We start from the raw sequence: 14,360 nt of genomic DNA, 5'->3' as shown, positions 1-14,360 counted from the left end.
CATTTTGGAGCTAACCTAGGTAAAATGGATCATATTGGAGCTAACCTAGGTAAAATGGGTCATTTTGGAGCTAACTTAACTAATTATGCCATTTTTGAGTTAACTAAGCATATTATGCCATTTTTGACATAAGTAAGCTAAGTATAGGTCTTTATTGAGCTAACCTAGGTAACTAAGCATATTAGAGATAATTTAGCATTTTAGAGCTAAATTAGGTCATCTTGAGCTAACTTAGGTAAATTGATCATTTTGGAGCTAATTAGGCTTATTATGTCATTTTCGAGGATAATAAGCTAACTATATGACATATATGAGGTAACCAATAGTGTTATGCCATTTCAAACCTAAGTGCCAGACGGAGGTGAAGGACCGGTTGGGTTTACGCCAGTGCCAGACGGAGAAGGACCGGTCGGGGTTGCACTAGTGCGAGACGGAGAAGGATCAGTCAATGCTTGTCGGGAGGCATGTTGCACCAAATATCATTTGCAATGTCTCGTTAGCATGATGCAACTGAAATGTGAATACTAGTAACTAATGACCATTCAAATGAAACTCACCATGTCCGCTATACCAATCTGAGGCATCGGCGGAGGGGTCTGACCGTTTTTCTCGCACACGGAGTGCACATTTTGTTTTCACGAGTCAGTCATATTAGTTACTAATGAAACGAACATTACATGCATGATTTGCCTAATAAGTAGGAAAACTTACCACGAGGAGCTCGTATAGGGGCCGGTGAGATGCGTCGTTCCGGTTCCTCTCCACCTCCAACATACTAGTCGTCCTCTGCTCCAACTCGATCTCCCTCTGCTTGGCCTGCTGTTTGCCTCCGCCAGAAGCTCCTGGGCCCTAGCCTCGATGGCGAGGTCCACTGGCCATGGTCGAGGTGGTATCTCAGGAAGAGACCTCGCGTGGCGCTTCTTGATCTCCGGGAGACTTCTAGGACAACGTATCAGTCCATCCCCAATGGCTACCGAGCCATGTTTCCTCCCATCACCAGGTAGCATCACGAGCTCTGTATCAAAAGGACTCTGGCTCGGGTTGAAGCCATCCCCTTTTGTCGCCTTCCCAAAGTCTCTGTACCTCACGAGCTTGTTGTGGGAGGAGATGTTGGTGAAGCTCTCTAGATGATCGAGGTCATCCTCAGAGAATGCCTTGGCCTTCTTGAACGGGGCCATATGGGCCATGGCATAGAGGTCGTACATCGGTGGCACTTCCTTCTTGTTGTGTTTGGCCTAAAAGAGAGGAACAACATATTAGTTAAGGGCTGAAGCTAGCATGAAGAATGAAATTGCATGAATCGTTAAGGGCTGAAACCACATACCCAGTGATCCCCGTACTCAAACAGGTTGGAGCTCCCTTGATGGTGTGGCACACCTCGCATTTGGGCACGCTTATCCCAGGCCTTGTTGTGTTCGGCTAGCCAGTGGGGAGAGCACCACTCATCCACCAACGCCTCCCAACAATCCATCATATCTGCACACCATCTCGAGGGCACCTAAGTTTGGCAAAGAGAAATTTCAGCGCTACGCCTATGAATGAAATCAAGGAAACTAAGTACAAGGCCTTAAGAATAGGTAATTACCTTCATGTACTTCTCCTTACTCAGATACTTGCGGCGGCACTTCTTGTTGGCCCTCCTAATGTTAGTCGAGGCGTAGTAGTCTCGAACAGCCTGCACCCTAGCCTCGTGCCGTAAGTTCTGAAGTAGGCACTTGCACTCGGCTTCGAGAACCCTAGCCGCCTCTGCCTCGTGTTCCTCAGCAACCATGTAGAAGGTCTGCAATCGAACAAGACAACACTGATTAGTACAATCACTAGGTAATGTTGATTTTTAATTCTGTAAAGGAGAAATTACCCAAAAACCCCGCCTCACAATATCGGCCACCGTCTCGCACACGACACTGTCGACCCTCTCCTCTGGCGGGGTCGGGGCAGCCACGTACAGCTCCCAGCTCATTGCTAGCTGTGGAGCCTGACCCTCACCGGGCAACGTGACCCACCCCGGGAAGTGCTGCCGGCAAAGCACACCAAGGACCTGGTTGGGCCTGGGGACACCATCGGCGTGTATCCAACCCCTGCAGTATGACAAGGCCAACACATTAGATATTAATTTGAAGAAACATGAAGGACAAAGGTTAAAAAAGAGTAAATGCACTTACTTCTCCCCGTTAGGCTGAATCAACGACCTCTGATCGCGGGTCGCCGACACGGTCGGGAGCTTCATACTAGCAAGCTGGTAGACCTTCTTGCCCTGCTCAACCAGCTCACCCTCGCTAAAACTATCGTCAGACTAGGTCTCCTCGCCATTAGAATGGCCACTAGTCTCTGGAGTCACGTGGGATGAAGACTCTAGGACCGGAGTCTCGTGGGATGAAGACTCTGGGGCCCGAGTCTCGTGGGACGAAGGCTCGGCGACCCGAGGCTCGTGCCCGAGGCTCGTGGACCGGAGTCCGAGATGGGTCCAAGTCTGATGGCTCCACCTGAGACGGAGCACTCCGGTGGTCCTGAGAATCAGCTGGGCGTGGCGGAAAGGAATGCACAACAGCCTTCCTACCTCTCTCGCCGCCACGTCCACCTCTAGGTGCACCCCTCTTCGTCTTCCCCTGACCTCTCCCGGCCGAAGAAGAAGCGCCCACCGGTGTCGTCATGCTGTCTACGAGCGCTCCCCGAAGCTGCTGGGGTGCAATATAGCCACCCCTCCCAGCACGCGCCGAGGAAGGAGGCTCGGAGCGCTCTCGACCCGCGCCCACCATCTATCAACACCTGCAATGACAAAGAGTAAATAAAATTAGTACAACATAAACATAATAAAAAAATTGGTGGGTGAAAATAACACCTAAAAAATTAACTAACTAAGTAAGTAATTAACCTAAAAAATAACTAACTAACTAATTAAAGGCTTTTTCTTCAGGCCATAAATGGTCTTTAATAGGTTAAAATTATTTTAGTGTTTCAAAAATATTTGAGAAAATTTAGGGAAGCTCATTGGACATATATTGTCCATATATAAGAGTTTCAACACACGGCCATGTTCAAAATATTGGTCAGATCCATCAAAAACCCTTTATGCAAAATTCTACCTTTCCTAGTTGATACATGTCCATGCCCATGGTCAAATAGTTCTAGAAACCATTAGCCAACTAATTGACAAATAATGACTAAACCTGCCTTTTCTTTTTCTTTTCTGATTTTCAAGAAACAAAAGAAAAGGGATGCATATGCATTCTAATCCTAATCATTTACATGGTTGTTTTCTAGGAGTAGTAATTAGTAAAACTAAAACTAGAACTGGTTAACAGAACTAACCAAACTAACCTACAAACTAATTAACCTAACTAACCTAGAAACTAACCTAACTAACCTAGTCTAAAGATCAAAACAAAAGTGTCCAGATAGCAACAAAGATTTGCTTGTACTCTCTTCATAGAGAAAGATTTTAAACCAAAAATTAACAACAAAGATCAAAGCAATTAAACAATTTATGAACATTTGTATCCAGATAACAGAAATATCACCAAAAAACACAAACATAAAAAGAGTTGGATATGTTGTCGGACAGATCACTCAGAGTGATAATATAGATCTCATCAATGTATGAATCAGGCCACTACTTTTTAACATCACAAGTCATCACTGGGATCCATAGACAACAATCTCCAATTAGGAAAGAAAAATCAACCAGAAACGTTACATAGGTTCCTGAGTTCAAATAAGAATATTTCAAGAGTTTCATAACAAATGGTTGAGCCGTCAGACAATGCTTTCTAGGCAAATAGGATTATGCTTGTGATCAAACAAGTAGCAGTAAGCAACTCAAGATCCACCAAAAGGATAGCTCATTTGAAAAATAGTAGCCCGATGAACATTTCGCCATAAAATTCAGTCTCGAAAAATTATGGCAAAGCCAATGTGGACATCAGAATTGCAGATTTTCACAGCATAAGTTCAACACGACAAACAGAAACTAACCTAACTAACCTAGTCTCCTAACAGCATAGTGATACGTCTCCAACGTATCTATAATTTTTTATTGCTCCATGCTATATTATCTACTGTTTTGGACATTATTGGGCTTTATTATTCACTTTTATATTATTTTTGGGACTAACCTATTAACCGGAGGCCCAGCCCAAAATTGCTGCTTTTTGCCTATTTCAGAGTTTCGTAGGAATATCAAACGGAGTCCAAACGGAATGAAACCTTCGGGAACGTGATTTTTAGGAAGATTGTGATCCAGGAGACTTGGACCCTACGTCAAGAAACAAAAGAGGAGGCCACGAGATAGGGGGGCACGCCACCCCCCAGGGCGCGCCCTCCACCCTCGTGGGCCCCCTGTTGCTCCACCGACGTACTCCTTCCTCCTATATATACCTACGTACCCCCAAATGATCAGATACGGAGCCAAAAACCTAATTCCACCGCCGCAACCTTCTGTACCCACGAGATCCCATCTTGGGGCCTGTTCCGGAGCTCCGCCGGAGGGAGCATCCATCACGGAGGGCTTCTACATCAACACCATAGCCTCTCCGATGAAGTGTGAGTAGTTTTACTCAGACCTTCGGGTCCATAGTTAGTAGCTAGATGGCTTCTTCTCTCTTTTTGGATCTCAATACAATGTTCTCCCCCTCTCTCGTGGAGATCTATTCGATGTAATCTTTTTTGCGGTGTGTTTGTTGAGACCGATGAATTGTGGGTTTATGATCTAGATTATCTATGAACAATATTTGAATCTTCTCTGAATTCTTTTATGTATGATTGGTTATCTTTGCAAGTCTCTTCGAATTATCAGTTTGGTTTGGCCTACTAGATTGATCTTTCTTGCAATGGGAGAAGTGCTTAGCTTTGGGTTCAATCTTGCGGTGTCCTTTCCCAGTAGGGGCAGCAAGGCACGTATTGTATTGTTGCCATCGAGGATAACAAGATGGGGTTTTTATCATATTGCATGAATTTATCCCTCTACATCATGTCATCTTGCTTAAAGCGTTACTCTGTTTCCATGAACTTAATACTCTAGATGCATGCTGGATAGCGGTCGATGAGTGGAGTAATAGTAGTAGATGCAGGCAGGAGTCGGTCTACTTGTCTCGGACGTGATGCCTATATACATGATCATACCTACATATTCTCATAACTATGCTCAATTCTGTCAATTGCTCAACAGTAATTCGTTCACCCACCGTAAAATACTTATGCTCTTGAGAGAAGCCACTAGTGAAACCTATGGCCCCCGGGTCAATCTTCATCATATTAATCTTCCAACACTTTGTTATTTCCTTTGCTTTTATTTTACTTTGCATCTCTATCACAAAAATACCAAAAATATTATCCTATCATATCTATCAGATCTCACTCTCGTAAGTGACCGTGAAGGGATTGACAACCCCTTATCGCGTTGGTTGCGAGGAGTTATTTGTTTTGTGTAGGTATGAGGGACTCGCGTGTAGCCTCCTACTGGATTGATACCTTGGTTCTCCAAAACTGAGGGAAATACTTACGCTACTTTGCTGCATCACCCTTTCCTCTTCAAGGGAAAACCAACGCAGTGCTCAAGAGGTAGCACATAGCCAATGTGGTATGATTAACAGCATAGCCAATGTGGTATGATTAACAGGTTTTTCATCACCGGACAAACAGAAACACAAACTCACCTAACGTAGTCTAAAGATGCACAATGACAGAATGACACTAACCTAGTCTAAAGATAACTAACCTAACTAACCTAGAAAATCAAACTAACCTAACTAACAGTACTAACTAGCCTAATTAGTAGCAGTAGAAAAAAAGAAACTAATAGTAAACCTAATTACTAGCAGTAGAAAAAAAAGAAAAAACAGGGGGGGAGCTTACCGGAGTAGGTTGGCGGGGCATCGGGGCGGCGGGGTGTCGGGGCGGCTAGGGCGTCGGCATGGCGGGGCGACTGGTTGTCGAGGCGGCGGGGCGCCGGGCCGGCGGGGCGGCGAGGGCGTCGGGGCGGCGGGATGACGCAGGCGGCGAGGGCGTCGGGGTGGCGCAGGCGGCGAGGGCGTCGGGGTGGCGCAGGCGGCGAGGGCGTCGGGGCGGCGGGGGGTCAGGGCGGCGAGGGCGTCGGGGGCGTCAGGGTGGCGCGGACGGCGAGGGCGTCGGGGTGGCGCGGGCGTCGGGGCGGCGGGGGGTCGGGGACATCGGGGGCGTGGGCCGGTGTGGGGTCGAGGGCGTCGGGGTCGCGCCGGTGAGGTGAGGGGGAGAAAGAGAGGGGTGGGCGCGGGGCCGACCGTTTTTTAGTTAGGTTTAATTTCTTTGCCGTCTGCTAGCAAACGGCAAAGAGCGTAGCTAGTGGGGTGGGGCCGGGGGGAAACAGCCGTTAGGTTGCCACTTTCTTTGCCGTCTGCTCGCGGACGGCAAAGAAGCTTTGCCGTCAGCTAGCAGGTGGCAAAGAAAGTGGCCGTTAGGTGGTTCTCACTAGTGGGCCACCCTCCCTCTTTGTCGTCCGCTAGCAGACGGCAAAGCTTCTATGCCGTCTGCTAGCTGACGGCAAAGAGCTAGCGGACGGCAAACAAGCTCTTTGCCGTCAGCTTTCTGTATCCTCATGGCAAAGACCTTCTTTGCCCTCAGCTAGCTGACGGCAAAGATCCTGATTCCATTAGTGTAGTAATCATGTTTTATAGCCTTTGTTTCAATAAAGTGCCAAGTAAAGCCTTTGGGATAGTGTGGATGATAATTGACTTGATTTTGTGCAAAAACAGAAACTTTTCTTCCATAAACAGAATTGATTAAATTCACTGGAACGTGATAAAATTCTGATTTTTTTACACATAATTGATATACAAATTTTCTACATTGTCCTAATTTTTCAGAATTTTTGGAGTAGTTGAAGTATGGTAGTTGTCCAGATCATTACAAACTGTTCTGTTTTTGACAGATTCTGTTTTCAATGCATAGTTTGCTTGTTTCCTAGTTTCCATGGCTTATATTGCTCAATATAAATTGTGGAAATGATAAGGTACAGTAGGTATTGTGTGGGAACAATTATGAATCTTGTCTTTGACAGTACCAAAGTGAATGGTTTTCTCTTTATCATACTAAACTATCTCACGAAGTTCCGTTAAGTTTTGTGTGATTGAAGTTTTCAAGTTTTGGGTGAGAGATCGATATGAGAATAATAAGGAGTGACAAGACCCTAAGCTTAGGGATGCCCAAGGCACCCTCAAGGTAATATTTAAGGAAGATCCAAGCAACTAAGCTTGGGGATGCCCCCGAAGGCATCCCCTCTTTCGTCTCCAATATTATCGGTAACCTCACTTGGAGCTATGTTTTCATTCGTCACATGATATGTGTTTTTCTTGGAGCGTCATTTTATTTTGTTAGGCTTTTCTTTCTGTTATTTAGAATAATATTTTGCATCTTTATTTTCAATAAAAATGTCAAGGACAGCCTTTACCATGCTTATCTTGCAAGTCTACATGTTGTTGTTTCAAAACAGAAAGTTTATCGTTGTTGCAAAAATTCCCGAGAAAAGTCAGAATGTGATAAAATGTTGAAACTTTTTGCACAATAAGATATGAAAAAATTTCTACAGTGTGGTAAACTTTTAGAATTTTTGGAGTTACAGAAGTATGAATGTTCTTGCATTCTTTACAGACTATACTGTTTTGGCAGATTGCTGTTATGGTTGCATTGTTTGCATATGTTTGCTTGTTTAATGATTCTATTTGAGGATAAGAGTATTAAATATGCAGAGTCATTTAGTATGAAATATTGAATAATAATTTTTGTGATTTGCTACAGTAGAGAATGATAAGGTTTTTGCATTGGTTTGTACTAACTTATCTCGCAACTTCTTATTGAGTTTTGTGTGGATGAAGTTTTAAGATTTAGGGAAACTGTGATATAAAAGGAATTAAGGAGACACAAATGCTCAAGCTTGGGGATGCCCAAGGCATCCCAAGATAATATTTTAAGAAGTCTCAAGCATCTAAGCTTGGGGATGCCCCGGTAGGCATCCCACCTTTCTTCATCAACAATTATCGGTTAGTCTCGGTTGAGCCTAAGTTTTTGCTTCTTCACATGAGTTGTGCTATCCTTGAAATGTCATTTTATTTTCATTTTGCTTGCTTTTTTAATAAAATACTTAGATCTGAAAGTTTTAAATAAGAGAGAGTCCTCACATAGCTATCTATTTACGTAACTACTCGATTGATCTTCACTTATATCTTTTTGGAGTAGCTTATCATTTACTCTTGTGCTTCACTTATATCCAATGAGTCAATTGTTGAATGAATTGAATGTAATGAAATTGAAATTATATGTTCATATCATGCCTAGTCTAAGCTTCACATTGGGTTTAGAAAGTGAAATCTTTTGAAGCTTGACAATCACAATATTGGTCATACAAGCAATTCCTGAATGGTTACTATAAGGAAGAGAACTTTCACATGCAAATACACTATCTTGGAAATCTTTTGTGATTGTGAGCCCCCATCAAAATATTATATGCCAAAATTGTTGACGTTGGACAAGGGAGACAACATAATGATTTATGTTTGTTCATATTCATATAGAAGTTATATTGTCATAGATCCTTCAACATGTGGTGCTTGCCCCCTACCTATGCTAGCAAAAAATTCCGCACCAAGTAGAGATACTACTTGTGCATCCAAAACCCCTTAAACCCAAATCTTATTTTCAAGAGTCCACCATACCTACCTAAGGATTGAGTAAGATCCTTCAAGTAAGTTGTCATCGGTGCAATAAGGCAATAAAAATTGCTTATAGAAGTGTTAGATCATTTAGTGTAAGAGAAAATTGAGCGTTGTACGAACTTGTGATGGCAAAGAATAGAAGCGACAGACTACATAATAAAGTTGCTATCATAAGGGGAAATATAACGTGACATTCTTTTGCACTAAGGGGTTGAGCATACAAACAAAAAGCGCATGGCAACCTCTGCTTCCCTCTGCGAAGGGCCTACCTTTTACTTTTATGTATTTACTTTCATGCCAGAGTCAAAGTTTTTCTCTCTATTCCTTTTTATTTTTCTCCTTTGGCAAGCATCATGTGGTGAGGGAAGATCTAGGCACATATATCCAGTTGGATATGGGTAGCATGAGTTATTATTGTTGACATCACTCTTGAGGTGAATACGTTGGGAGGCGAAATTATAAGCCCCTATCTTTCTATGTGTCTGGTTGAAACGTTTTGCTGATGTGTATGTGGTGAGTGTTAGCAATCATAGAAGACTATATGATGGTTGAGTATGTGGAGCACTTACTTAGACTCTGTTGAATAAGTTGAATTGCAATTGCTTGGTGAGTGAGAACATAGGCTGTTGAGTTTCAAGAAAAATCATTGTTTGAACCTTAACATGTGAATTGGTTGCTACTTTGTCATGATGAGTTTTATGAGAAAGAATTGATGTTATGATGCTAGGAAAAGTGATTTAAATCTTCATTGATCAAACTTATGCACTTTGCTAGCATTCACACTTCATAAATTATTTATTTTATCATTTACCTACTCGAGGACGAGTAGGAATTAAGCTTGGGGATGCTGATACGTCTCCAACGTATCTATAATTTATGAAGTATTCATGTTGTTATATTATCATTCTTGGATGTTTTACAATCATTTTATAGCAACTTTATATCATTTTTGGGACTAACCTATTGACCCAGTGCCCAATGGCAGTTGCTGTTTTTTGCTTGTTTTTTACATCGCAGGAAATCAATACCAAACGGAGTCCAAACACTGCGAAACTTTTTGTGGATTTTTTATGGACCAGAAGACATCCACTGGGCTAGAGAAGCACCTGGGGGGTGCCCTGAGGGGGGTACAACCCACCAGGGCGCGCCTGGGGGCCCAGGCGCGCCCAGGTGGGTTGTGCCCACCTCGGTGGCCTCCCGCACCCCCTCTTTGCCCTATAAATTCTCAAATATTCCAAAAACCCTCGGGGTAACCCTAGATCAGAAGTTCCGCCACCGCAAGCCTCTATAGCCACCAGAAACCAATCGGGAGCCCGTTCCGACACCCTATCGGAGGGGGGAATCATCACCGGTGGTCATCTACATCATCCCGGCGGCCACCACGACGAGGAGGGAGTAGTCCACCCTCGGGGCTGAAGGTTTCTACCGGTAGCTATGTGTTTAATCTCTCTCTCTCTCTCGTGTTCTTCAGATGTCACGATCTTGATGTATCGCGGGCTTTGTTAATATAGTCAGATCATATGGTGTTTTCCCCTCTCTATCTTGTTGTGATGAATTGAGTTTTCCCTTTGAGATTTCGTTTTACCGGATTGAATACTTTTATGGATTTGAGAGCACTTGATCTATGTCTTGCATATGAATACTCGTGGTGACAATGGGGTATCGTATCGATTTACTTGATATATATTTTGGCACTCAACGCGCGGACTCCCGAGGTGACATTGGGGTAATCTATGCATAGGGGTTGATGTACGTTCTTGCCTTTGTTTCTCCAGTAGCAATCTTGGGGCACTCTTTGAGGTTCTTTGTGTTGGATTGAGTATTATGAATATGAAATTATTTGGTGTTATTTTAGTATGAACTCTTGGATAGATCGATCGGAAAGAATAGCTTCGAGGTGGTTTCGTACCCTACAAACGATTTCTTCTTATGTTCTCCGCTAGATAGGAACTTTGGAGTGATTCTTCATCGCACGTTGAGGGATGGTTATATGATCCAATTATATTAGTATTGTTGGAATATTGCACTAGTGAAAGTACGGACCCTATAGGCCTCGTTTTCAAGCATTGCAATACCGTTTGTGTTCACTTTTGTTACTTACTACCTTGCTGCTTTTTTACTATTACAAAAACCAATATCCACTATCATTACTATACTTTTATCACCATCTCTTTGCCGAACTAGTGCACCTATACAAATTCCTATTGTATTTGGTGTGTTGGGGACACAAGGGACTTTTTATTATTTGGTTGCAGGGTTGTTTGAGAGAGACCATCTTCATCCTACGCCTCCCACTGATTGATAAACCTTAGGTCATCCACTTGAGGGAAAATTGCTACTGTCCTACAAAACTCTACGCTTGGAGGCCCAACACGTTACAGGAATAAAGTTACGTAGTAGACATCACTGTGCCTCCTACTGATCCACTAGAACAATATTTGCTAGACCATGAAAATGATATGCATCTGCATGAAAGAAATGCAATAGATAAGATTTTCTTTGAACAACGTCCTCTGCTTAAACACAATTTTCCTATTGAAGCTCTAGGAGGTCCTCCTCCACCTAAAGGTGATCCTGTATTTGAATTAAAACAATTGCCAGACACTTTGAAATATGCTTATGTTGATGAGAAAAAGATATATCCTGTTATTATTAGTGCTAACCTTTCAGAACATGAAGAAGAAAGATTATTGAAGGTTCTAAAGAAGCACCGAGCTGCTATTGGATATACTCTTGATGATTTAAAGGGCATTAGTCCCACTCTCTGTCAGCACAAAATTAATATGGAGCCCGATGCTAAACCCGTTGTTGTTCACCAACTATGTTTAAATCCTAAAATGAAAGTAGTGGTAAGAACTGAAATATTGAAGCTTCTAGAAGCAGGTATAATCTATCCTATAACTGATAGTAGATGGGTAAGTGATGTTCATTGTGTCCCTAAGAAAGGAGGTATTGCTGTTGTTCCTAATGATAAAAATGAACTTATTCCACAAGGAATTGTCACTGGCTATAGAATGGTAATTGATTTTAGAAAATTAAATAAAGCTACTAGAAAAGATCATTACCCTCTACCTTTTATTGATCAAATGCTAGAAAGGTTGTCAATGCACCACAATTTTTTTGCTTCCATGATGGATATTCCGATTTTTCTCAAATACCTGTCTCACAACCCGATCAAGAGAACACCACCTTTACTTGTCCTTTTGGAACTTATGCTTATAGACGTATGCCTTTTGGTTTATGCAATGCACCTGCTACCTTTCAAAGATGTATGACTGCTATATTCTCTGACTTTTGTGAAAAGATTGTTGAGGTTTTCATGGATGATTTTTCCGTCTACGTAACTTCTTTTAATGATTGCTTGAGCAACCTTGATCAAGTTTTGCAGAGATGCGAGCAGACTAATCTTGTCTTAAATTGGTAGAAGTGCCACTTTATGGTTAATGAGGGTATTGTCTTGGGGCATAAAATTTCTGAACGAGGTATTGAGGTGGATAAAGCTAAAGTTGATGCAATTGAGAAAATGCCATGTCCTAAAGATATCAAAGGTATTCGTAGTTTCCTCGGTCATGCTGGTTTCTATTGGAGGTTTATTAAAGACTTCTCTAAAATTTATAGGCCTCTTACAAATCTTTTACAAAAGGATGTTCCATTTGTTTTTTATGATGATTGTGCAGAAACCTTTGACACACTTAAGAAAGCCTTGATTTCCGCACCTATTGTTCAACCACCTGATTGGAACTTGCCTTTTGAAATTATGTGTGATGCTAGTGATTATGCTCTTGGTGATGTTCTAGGACAAAGAGTTGATAAGAGATTAAATGTTATCCATTATGCTAGTAAAACTCTGGACAGTTCTCAACGAAATTATGCTACTACTGAAAAAGAATTCTTAGCAGTGGTGTTTGCTTGTGATAAATTTAGATCTTACATTGTTGATTCTAAAGTGATTGTTCACACCAATCATGCTGCTATAAAATATCTTATGGAAAAGAAAGATGCTAAACCTAGACTTATTAGGTGGTTCTTTTGCTACAAGAATTTGACTTACACATCACTGATAGAAAAGGAGCTGAGAACCCCGTGGCTGATAACTTCTGTAGGTTAGAGAATATTCTTGATGACCCACAACCTATTAATGATAGTTTTCCTGTTGAATAATTAGCTGCAATAAATGTTTCTCATAACACTCCTTGGTATGCTGACTATGCAAAGTACATTGTTGCTAAATACATACCACCTAGCTTCACATACCAACAAAAGAAAAAATTCTTCTATGATTTAAGACATTACTTTTGGGATGACCCACATCTTTATAAAGAAGGAGTAGATGTTATTATTAGACATTGTGTACCTGAGCATGAACAAGGACAAATCCTATGGAAATGTCACTCTGAAGCTTATGGAGGACATCATGCTGGAGATAGAACTGCTCACAAGGTATTGCAATCCGGATTTTATTGGCCTACTCTCTTCAAGGATGCCCGTAAGTTTGTTTTATCTTGTGATGAATGTCAAAGAATTGGTAATATTGGTAAGTGTCAGGAAATTCCTATGAATTATTCTCTTGTTGTTGAACCATTTGATGTTTGGGGTTTTGATTACATGGGACCTTTTCCTTCCTCTAATGGGTATACACATATTTTGTTTGTTGTTGATTATGTTACTAAGTGGGTAGAAACTATTCCAACTAGTAGTGCTAATCACAACACCTCTATTAAAATGCTGAAGGAAGTCATTTTCCCAAGGTTTGGAGTCCCTAGATATTTAATGACCGATGGTAGTTCACACTTTATTGATGGTGCTTTTCGTAAAATGCTTGCTAAATATGATGTTAACCATAGAATTGCATCACCCTATCATCCTCAGTCTAGTGGTCAAGTTGAACTTAGCAATAGAGAAATAAAGTAAATATTACAAAAAACTGTCAATAGGTCTTGAAAGAATTGGTCTAAGAAATTATATGATGCACTTTGGGCTTACAGAACAGCATATAAAAATCCTATGGGTATGTCTTCTTATAAAATGGTTTATGGAAAAGCTTTTCATTTGCCTCTTGAGTTAGAACATAAAGCATATTGGGCAATTAAAGAGCTCAACTATGATTCCAAACTTGCGGGTGAAAAGAGGTTATTTGATATTAGCTCTTTAGATGAATGGAGAACCCAAGCTTATGAAAATGCCAAGTTATTTAAAGAAAAAGTTAAAAGATGGCATGATAAGAGAATCTGAGAGCGTGAGTTTAAAGTTGGAGAATATGTTCTTTTGTACAACACTCATTTCAAATTCTTTGCAGGCAAACTCCTCTCTAAATGGGAAGGACCCTATGTTATCGAGCAGGTTTATCGACCTGGAGCCATCAAAATAAATAATGCCGAAGGTACTAACCCGAAGGTTGTTAATGGGCAACGAATAAAATATTATATCTCAAGTACGCCCATTAATGTTGAAAGCAATATTATCCAAACTATGATACTGGAAGAACACATAAAAGAAACCTTCCGGAATACTCCAGAATCGTGAAAAAGAGGAGGTACGTGATACGGTAAGTAAATGGACTCCGAAAAATCCGCAAAAATATTTTCTGTCCGTTTTGGAATAAAACAAAAATTAGGAAAATAAGAAACAACCAGGAAGGCACCCCTGGTGGGCACAAGCCACCAGGGCGCGCCTGGCTTG

This window comes from Triticum aestivum, chromosome 7D (assembly GCF_018294505.1).
Source record: "Triticum aestivum cultivar Chinese Spring chromosome 7D, IWGSC CS RefSeq v2.1, whole genome shotgun sequence".
Classification (NCBI taxonomy): domain Eukaryota; kingdom Viridiplantae; phylum Streptophyta; class Magnoliopsida; order Poales; family Poaceae; genus Triticum; species Triticum aestivum.
The sequence above is the reverse complement of the archived record's forward strand: the minus strand, read 5'-3'. Positions refer to the sequence as shown.